General features: G+C 38.9%; 1 pseudogene; it reads left to right on the top strand.

Annotated features, from left to right (window-relative positions):
* Positions 1 to 9,089: 9,089 nt before the first annotated feature.
* LOC115068313 lies at positions 9,090 to 10,006 on the top strand (annotated as a pseudogene).
* The last annotated feature ends 225 nt before the right edge of the window (positions 10,007 to 10,231 follow it).

The raw sequence follows: 10,231 nt of genomic DNA on the forward strand, positions 1-10,231 counted from the left end.
GCCAACTGTATGTAATTTGTCCCTAATCACACATGGCCTCCTGGATTTGGGGAGGGCTAAAGTATACAATCTGGAATCTGGGAGGAAGAGAAGGCATGACTCATGCTGGGTAAAGGCTTTCCAGTGTGCATACCCTCATTGGACCCTCACCAGATTATCCAGCCACTCTTCCCAGCCAACCGTATGTAATTTGACTAATCACATATGGCATCCTGGATTTGGGGGGGGGGTAAAGTATACAATCTGGCAAAGCTAGAAAGAGAAGGCATGATCCATGCTGGGTAAAGGCTTTCCAGTGTTTATACCCTCAGGTCATTCATACATCTCAGCAAACCCTTAGTTATCTAGGTAAGTAAGCTCAATAAATTCATTGGTTCCCCAATAAAATTTCAAGCAAACATTGGCTTGATACTAGAGTCTTAAAAGGGAATAAGCATTGCTTAGCATCCCCAGGAAAAGAAGTCCCCAAAACAGATGGAAAATTTATTTGCTAATGCTATTATGCCTTATAATTATTTTTAAAAAAAGAAAATGACAAAAAAAAATATGTTAAAAGGATATGGGAATGGAGATAGTTTCCAAAATAGGAAAAATGAGAACACCTAAGCAAGTGATGAAGGTCTGTGTAGGTTTGTTATGATATATAAAGGATGAGACAAAAATAATATACACTTAATCTTATTGGTATTTTACCCAAGCCTTATCTACATAGCACATGGTAATTAAAAGTACCAGACTAGTGGAACTAACCTTATTGGATATTCAACAGCCATAGTTTGAGGCCTATACTAATGTGATCAGAGGGACATAAAGGACAGTTTTTTCCCTTTGCCTTCCAAGGTTGACTAAGTACCAGGGGACCATGGAACATCTCTCAGAATGTCCGGTAACTGTGGTGAGTCACCTGTCCTCTCGTTCAGGGAGGACACGGAGACCCCACGAGATGAACTTGAACCAGTGTCCAGTCTACAAAGAGGAGGGTCAACTCAAAGGTAACATCTCATTTATGCTTCCAAGTGAAGCCAGACATGGTCGAGCAGGACCTTTGACTTATCTTCACAAATATGTAACTGGTTCTTCCCAAGCCCATGTGACACCTAAGGAACAGATCCTCAAATGACCTTAAGTGTAAAAATAAATTGATTTATTTTGGCCAACTGTATGGTCTTAAACACCCAAAAGCATAACCAAAGAGTAAAGTCATCAGTATATGTCTTTTAAGAGTTCAAGGGATTATACTTCCCAGACATTAGGCTTAAGCCTATATAACAAGTTATTTAGACAATTATTTCTCATTGATGATTTTGTTCCTTACCAGAAAGTACTGCTCAGATGTAAGACTTCAAATTTTGGTCCCCAGTACTGTAGTGCCCACCTGTAGCTAAGGGAGACAACCAGCTCTTGTTCTAAAATGACGGATAAATTTGTTTTCTCCCCCATCTAGTCGCCTTTGAGAGGGAACTGACACTGATTCTAATCACTCCAACAGCTATCAAAATACCTGAAAGCAAATCCTGAATCCATTGCTCTAGAGTCCAGCCTTGGCAGACAAAAGAAAAATGGGGAGGAACCCAACAGAAGGATGCTTTTAGAAGCCCTTGTCAAGACATTCCATTGGACTCTCATATGAACATTTGAAAATTGCCCTGTTCTGACTTTTTTCTAGTTCCCTGTCTAGAACTTGTAATGCTAATCACGCTTGTCTTTATTTCTCCTTCATGTCTCCTAGTCATGATTCAAGGACTTTATAACCCCTAGAGGTTGGAGTTATGCAATTTGGGAGTCTTTTAGATAGACCCACTGAAGGGGTACTCCAATTGCCTCCTCCTGCATCCCAGTTCAGCATGGAAGAAGTCAGAGTGGTCTGCATCCCTATTCCCTGTTGGCAATTTGGATAACCCCTTCAGAGGATGGCGTGGTAAGAATGGGAGGTAGGAATTGGCTAGGCAGTTAGGGTAAAAAGACCCCAAAGAAAAGTAGCCAGTTTCTTGGTTAAAAATCAAAATGTCCTTGGGCCTTTTTGCAACATACTGTGTTCCAAAGGACGAAAATGTTAAAAGTATTTGGGAGCTCTTATCTAATTCCTAAAAGATTTTAGGGTTACCTCTTCAGAGGGGGGACAGATGGGGAGATATGAGAGGAATTGGAAGGGAGGTAGTAGGCATGGATTTGGTCAAAACACCTTATTATGCATGTATGAAATTCTCAATACATTATTTATTTTTTTAAAAAAATAGGGGAAAACATGCAGAGGGCCAAACCACAAGTTTTAGAAAACTAGCTTAAAGCTGTTAAAAAAGAAAAATTATCCCTTCCAAAATAAGCAACAATATTAGATATTTAGGAATAAGAACAACTATTTTGTCATAATTATTTTCAGTTAAAGTATACCAATGTAACTTCTGATTACAGAAGTATAAATAACAATGGCTAACAACCTCAAATTATAAAATGGTAGAAATTTAGTAAGTGTAAAATGTAGAGCTCTGCAACTTTATATCATTTTACTTATTAAAATGAAAAAGTATAGAAGGATATGCACTTTAGGTAAGTTTTCAGTGTCTTAAGCATTCACATGCCTTTCAAAAATGTGCGAGTTAGTAAAATATTAAGGAAAAGAGTGATATCAACATGTCAATATACTATACCATGATTCAATGTTTAAATGTACTGTACCACGATTGTGTTAAAGTTCTAAATTTTATGTTTATAGATCTGGAAAATTTGTGTCCACAGCTCCATCTAAAATAGAACATTAAGAAAAATCTCATCTTAATCCTTCATACAACATTAGTAATGGAAAAAAATAAGTGAGAAACTTAAATGGCAAAAATAATATGCAAAGAGTCTTCCCATATAATGAATGTTTGGTATCAAAGCATTCAGTTTAATATCAATATAAAACCAGCTCAGCATGTGAAATGTATTATGATATTAGATAGTATAATTCTATCTACAATGTGTACATTTGAATAGTGGTTTATGTGCTTTCTTTGTCATTTTATATTTTAACCCGTTTTCCCCTGGATTGTATCTATGATTAAAAAGCAAGAAGAATTTGCTTATATTTAGGCAATTCACAATCTAAACCTTTCACAGCATCATTGACTAGCCCCAATACAAATAACGTATGACTGTTTCTATCCATATCATCACCTACATTTATATCTGACTTAATCCAAGATATACATTACATAGAATTATCTTTTAATATAACATAAGCTATATATTCTGTTCTTTGTAAAGACTATGATCTTTTCATACCTCTAAAGATTAAATTGTACTTCAAAATTATTCTCTATATTTAAATTTTAAATATTCATAAAGAACTATAAAAGAATCCTGTGTCTAACACCTTAGTTTTGCATAGCATTTAACTAATGTCCCAAGGGACAAAGTGAGTAGCTCAAATCACATGACTGTGTGCATGCCTCTTAAGTTCAGAATACTTATATTTTTAGATAATATAATGTCAAATAAGACAAATAATATGTGAATAAACCTTTATAAAACTTTAGACATTGCAGCTATATGTAAATATGAAGATAATACCTATAGCATGAACATATTTAATGTATTTAAAGATACAAATATGCATATAAACAGATGTAATACACAAATATAGTGTACAAATGTACATAATACTTTACCATTGCTGTGAGAAAATACTTGACAGAAACAACCTAAGAGAGGAAGAATTTATTTCAGTTCTTGGTTTCAGAGATTTCAGTTCATATTTCAGAATCAGTGACTCCAATGTTTGTGAACCATGGTAGGGCAGAGCATCATGGTAAGCAAGTGGACAAGGAGGCTGTTCACATCATGGTAGACAGAAAGTAGAGAGCACGAGAGCCCAGATTTAATCTTCAAAGGCACACCCCCTGTGATTGACCTACTTCCTCCAACTAAGCCTTAGCTCTAAAGTTTCCAAACCTCCCAAAATCGTGCCATCAGCTGAAGACCAAGCACTCAATATGAGCCTGCTGGGGACATTTCCTATTCAAGCCATAACACTACTCTAGCCCCCAAACGCTCATGGCCATCTCATAACGCAAGAAGCATTCATTCTATCTCCAGAAGTCCTTTAAAGGCTTGTCAACTCCAATGGTATGAAAAAACCCAACTTCAAAGTCTCTTCTGAGACTCAAGGCAACTCTTAGCTGTAAGCCTCTGAAAAATAAAAGAGAAAACTACATTTTCCAACATAAAATGGCAGAGTAAACATTCATAGTCTACATGGGAAAATTTGGTATTAAATAAGAATAAGCTCAAAACAAGATCCAAAGCTTGCAGGGCAAATGTTAATTCCTATAGGTCCATAATCTGGCATCCACGGGGCATGGTATTAATATGTAAGGTCCAACAGACTGGGGCATTCCTGACTGGGTGGGGCCCTACAGTTTGAAAGCTATGTGGCCTCTCTCTTGGTCAGACTCCATTCAATTGACTATTGTTTCCCTTGGCACATTTCTGATATGTCCAGAACCCTTGGATTGCCAATGAAACTTAGACTTTGCCCTTACAGATTCAGGTACTGCCCTCACAGAAACTCCTTGAAGGAACACTAACCCTGTCACACATTGTCTAGCTTCCCATGCTTGCTTTGAAATCTGAGTGGAAGCCTCCATGATCCTACAACTCTTGCATTCTGCATGCCTGCCTAACTAACATCATGGGGACAATACCATATCTGTTACATAGCTTAAGCAGTCGCTAGGCCTCCTTGAGCCATGGCTGCAGCAGTCTTTTAGTGTCTGGGCAGCTGAAATAAGAGAAACACCTTGGGTAGCCTTGTATGTACAGAAAATTCCATAGCTCTTTTCTCAAACTAGTCTTTCAAATGGGTTAAAACTTTGGCTCTAAGATTGATGGAGTCTGGCTAATCCCTGAGATGCCCTTAAGATAACTTATTGTCCTGAAGCAAAATAGTTAGCTTCTTTTTATTTGTGCCGATTTCTCCAGAAACAATGATTTACTTAGTTTTGGGTTTATATAAGCTTTTCTGACCAAACTGAGTATTTTAAAAGTCTTTCTGCTCTGTGTTTTGCTCTTATTTTTCACTATTAATCTGGATTAAAGCAGTCAGCAATAGTCATGCCACAACCTGAATGCTAGAAGGCTTTACAATTTTCTCTACCAGATTAGTATATTACCTTTACACTTAGTGTCCCATAAAGTCTCAAAGGATGGAGATAAAATGTAGATAAATTCTTTGCCACAATGGCCCTATTTCCATTCTCTTTTATGAAAGTAATCACTGCCTCCATTGGTTGGATGGGGATCCTTCCAGACATTTCCATTTTAAGATATACACTTAAATTTTATTATAGTATATATATATTCAATTCCCCCTCTCACCACACACATATACTGAATACATACTAGAGACCTTTCCCACCAGTACATAGAGATCTATCTATATTTTTAACTACTAAAGAGTGACATAATATAAACATATAATTTATTTAATCATTCTTTTTTGAAGGGTAATTTGTTTCAAGCTTGATTTTACAACCAGTGCTGAAAAGAATATCTTTGAACACATATTTTAATGTACATGAGTAAATGTTTCTATAAGATAGATATCCAGACAGCAAGATGCATCCAGAAGATGATGCATATGCTGCAAAACTGCCCTCCAGATAGCTCATGCTGTTGCCATTAGTGGGATGGGCAGAATGCCTAAAGATATCCACATCTGAATCCTATGAACCTGTGATACAATACTCTAATGGCTGAAGGGGCTTTGCAGCAAACGTGGTTAAGGACTTTGAGATAGGGAGATTTTTCTGGATTATCCAATGAGTCCCATTGGAATCACATGAATCTTTTTTCTTCCTAGTATATTTATTTATTATGATGATATATTTAGTTTTTGTATATTTTTATTGAATTTTGTGTATTTCATACACAGCATCTTAATCATCTTTAAAATTTTTATTGAGCTTTTGTACATTTCATAATCAAATTTAAACCACCACCCTCATCCAGGCCCCCCCAACCCCCCACCAGACCTCACGTATTTACCATACGTGTTAAGTCCTATCTAATCTAGCATTTATACCCAGATGTCCTTCAGTGCAAATTCATCCACCAGGGTCTAGTCAGCCCATCTAGAGATCATAAGTAAAATTTTTTTATTGAGCTTTTGTACATTTCATAATCAAATTTAAACCACCACCCTCATCCAGGCCCCCCCAACCCCCCACCAGACCTCACGTATTTACCATACGTGTTAAGTCCTATCTAATCTAGCATTTATACCCAGATGTCCTTCAGTGCAAATTCATCCACCAGGGTCTAGTCAGCCCATCTAGAGATCATAAGTAAGGCACACTCTCCCTCACCCAGTAGTTATCAGTCCCCAGTAGTTCCCATTCTAGGGTCAGCCTGCCACTGTTATTCTCTATGCTTTGACCTGTGGCCCTTTGTGAATCACATGAATCTTAAAGGCAAAGAATCTGTCCCAACTTGGACAGAGAAGGAGCTGTAACTACAGAAGAGTGATCAGAATATACAATACTGCTGACTTGAAAGAATGAAGCTGTTGTTTGTGGCTTTTTCCTCTGGGCATAGCATGAACACCATCTTGGAATAGAGAGTACCTTGACCAGGTAACAATGACAATCAACTGAAAGCAATACAGAGGTAGCTAGGTTTATAACAGTAATGGAGCTGTTAGCACTTCCTACTGGAAAGAGGGAAGTGAGGGTCACAAGGCCCTCACCTGGGAGTCCCAACTATTGCTCCTTCCTGCCTCTTCTCTCAGCTGAGAGTGATCTTAGGAGATGCTGTAGTGTATAGGAAATGGAAGGTTGATGGAAAAAGAAACTCCATTGTGCAGCTGCCATGAGATTGTCATCCAAGATAGGACAAGACTGTGGTGATTGATGCAGCTGCTTATCCCCTTACCCATGCTCTCCAAGTAAGCATCAAAACTCATTAGTTTACCAAATTGGACTTCGGTTGAGTTGTTCTTTGGTCTATCATCAGTGTCATAGTTGCAGGGAATAGACACTTGTCTGCATCTCCTCAGGAAAAGTTAACAAAATAACCCCATCATATAGAAGCTAGGGAAAGCAAAGAAAAAGATTTTTCCTCAGTGTCCAGAAAGGAATGCAGCCTCATCTGCACCTTGACTTTAGCCCTGTGAGACCAATATCAGACTTCTAAAACTGTAAGTGTTGAGATCAGGCTGTGCCCTCCCCCTAAATTACTCCCTGCTTTATAAAACAGTGGTTTAACTGCAAGACAGTAGAAACCCCCCATTTGAGCTGTTGGCCAGAATAGTCCAAGAGACTCCCCAGATTACACAGGCTATTTCCACAGACCTTGACTGCCTCCCAGAACTTGAAGGTAAGATCGTATTGCTGAAGACAGGACACATTTTCGACATAGGACTTGATGCAATAGAACTGGAACTGACCTGGAAGCCACCTCCCTGAAGGCTAGCTCTCATAGTTTTGGAGGACACTATGTAACCTGCTAAGGGAGAACATCAATTGATGGTCTAACACCAGCTTTAAAACCTAATGACCACAACAGTGACCAGCAGAGCAACCTACATGGGGCACTGGTGGCACTTTTATCTTGGGGGTAATTGACAGCTACCTAATTGAACTTAAAGCCCACTCAGTGGGAGGGAACTCATATATGGTACTGTAAACATAGCCAAATACAGCTGGAGAGGTCATAGCTCTTAGAGAAAACTCTAAGGCTGTCACATCCCTAGACAAATGTAATTTCTTACTATATACTAAATATGGATCTTGATATTTACAGATAAATATGCAAGTCACCGCTCACTAATGAAGCTTCTTTTGCAAGAGATGGAGACTATTACAGAGTTCCACAACTGGTCACACTGGAGAATAAGTGTCTGTGAAATACCCAACCCTAAGTGGTACATCGACAATGGAACCTCTACACCTAAGACTCACAGAACATAGTAGAACAAGATGTAGAGAGAACACTAATGCATCTCTTAACTCTCATCAGCAAAGCTCCTTCATGCAACAGAGGGAAATGAACACAAAGGCAACAATGGCCAAAGGGAGGGAATAGGAGTCTGTAGTATGTGGATCCTTGGACAGGACTCCTATATTAAACTCCACCCACTCAGGGCCCAGGGACCATTACAAATGAATGGGTTGAACGATTGTGCCAGGGGAGGAGGTACATGGCCATATGGAAATAAGAGTCCTACAGGCTCCTGGGACCTTACTATATGAATCTATAGCAATGGCATTATCATGCACAAGACCCATGCAAACTCAAGCAGACATAAACCCAGTATAGAACTAGAGAAATGGGCAACAGGCCTCAATCTTAGTCAAAGAACTATTGGCAGCTGATTACTTCTGGGTGAGGGAGAGCTGATCTTCTTTAAGGGAGTAGCTCTAGATGGGCTGACTGTACTCCAGTTGATGAACTTGCGTTGAGGGACCTCTAGGTATACTAACTTGATAGGCCCTAATATAAATAACAGAATGCATGAAATCTGGTGGGGGGGCTATGGGAGGGTGCAGATGGGGGAGGAGGGTATAAAGATGATTAAGATGTTTTGTATGAAATGCAGAAAAATTCAATAAAAATGTATAAAAATATGAAATATAAAAAAATTGAAGACATACAATAAGGACAACAGTAGCATTCATTCCAGCATGAAGTTCTATTTTGATACCTTTTCAGTTTTGACAAGACAGCATTGGTTTTATTTATCACTATGCATAAGAAAGCCTTTAAGGTAAAGTGCGTCATTCCATTGAGTGCCCTGTAGATGGATGACTGTGAGGAAACAGTTGGGGAAGGCCACAGTGCTGCCAGCGAGTCCATTTCTTGGGATGGCTCACAGAAAACTTTGTGACCAACTTCTGCTCTTCAGATCAAAAAGGACAGTAGTACTATTTCCTTCAAAGCCATTAACTACAACAATAACAACAAATTCGGAAAAAGTGAGTGATATTATCAGTAAGTCATACTAACTATTAGGAGTACCTAGTGCTGAGAGAGGTTATCAGCTGTGGTTCTGTCCTGGCTGGGGAGAGCTCTATACCCACTCATGGGGCATGAGAATCCATAAGCCATCAAAATGACCTTCAAAATGCTGCATTCATGCCATTATGGCTAAGGAATTTCATGCATTCCCCAAATTTGACAAACATGCTGTGGAGCAGTTTTTCGTTCCCTTGTGTACAGGATGGTTCATCCTGAAGCCCAGAAACCCAGCTGGGACCAAGTGAAGAACAAGGAGAGGACCATTAAAAGAAGATGGCCTTTCATAATTCATGTGTTTCCCCAGGGCTCAAACACCTTTCAGAACAGTGTGTGCATGTCTCCTTCAGCCCCAAAGACAGGGTAACTGTTTGGAAAACCCTGTCATGGTGTCATGGATACTTGTGAGGGTGACAATCTGCCTCCACCAATTCTAGACATGTTCTCCCTAATAATGAAAAGGGGTTAAGCACAGCAGGAATCTTCAGAGTGGTAGCCAGTATAAATTCATGCAGAGCCCTGAAAGAAAAGCTAGTACTGGAGAAGAAGTGAACTTGAACAATGAATCTGTCTTCATTGTAGCATCTGTCTTAAAGGAGTTTTCTTAGACTATCCCAGGGGGTGTATTCTTATCCAGTATATACGATGACTGTCTTGGTATTGTTGATGAAGAGAACAGCCAGGAGAGAGTAAATGCGATCCAGAGTCTTTTAGAGAAGCAGTCCAAACCGAACGTTCTTTTGAGAAACATTGTCAGAATGCTATACAACAGTGAGATCTATTCCATAATTACTCAGATGGCAGCATATACTCTGTCAGTTTCCATAGCCCAAGTGTTCTGTGGATGCCGTGTTCCCACACATCCAATCTGCAAAACAAAATGTCAAGGAATATATCGTTTGTGAAATTTTTCCTTGAAAACTGTCTCAGTATTTTTGAAGAAGACATCACTTCCATTCGAGGAGAGAGATCAACTAATTTTGGTAAAAATCTCCTAATGCAAGACCATTAAGTATCACAGTAGTTCAAAGAAATGAAGACTACAGTGTGATGACAGGTACCACATCTGGATCAGCCCACCCAGCCTCCTGCTAATGATTTCCTCAGTTACTGAAGACCTCAACCCAGATAACCACTTTTGACATCTTTCTAATTTTTGGTATTCCACTGAAAACTATCTTTCCAAAATGCTTGAGGGATTTTGTTGAATTTTATTTAAATCTTCTTTTGTCCAGAA

This window comes from Nannospalax galili, unplaced genomic scaffold, assembly GCF_000622305.1.
Source record: "Nannospalax galili isolate Female #2095 unplaced genomic scaffold, S.galili_v1.0 scaffold85, whole genome shotgun sequence".
Taxonomy (NCBI): Eukaryota; Metazoa; Chordata; class Mammalia; order Rodentia; family Spalacidae; genus Nannospalax; species Nannospalax galili.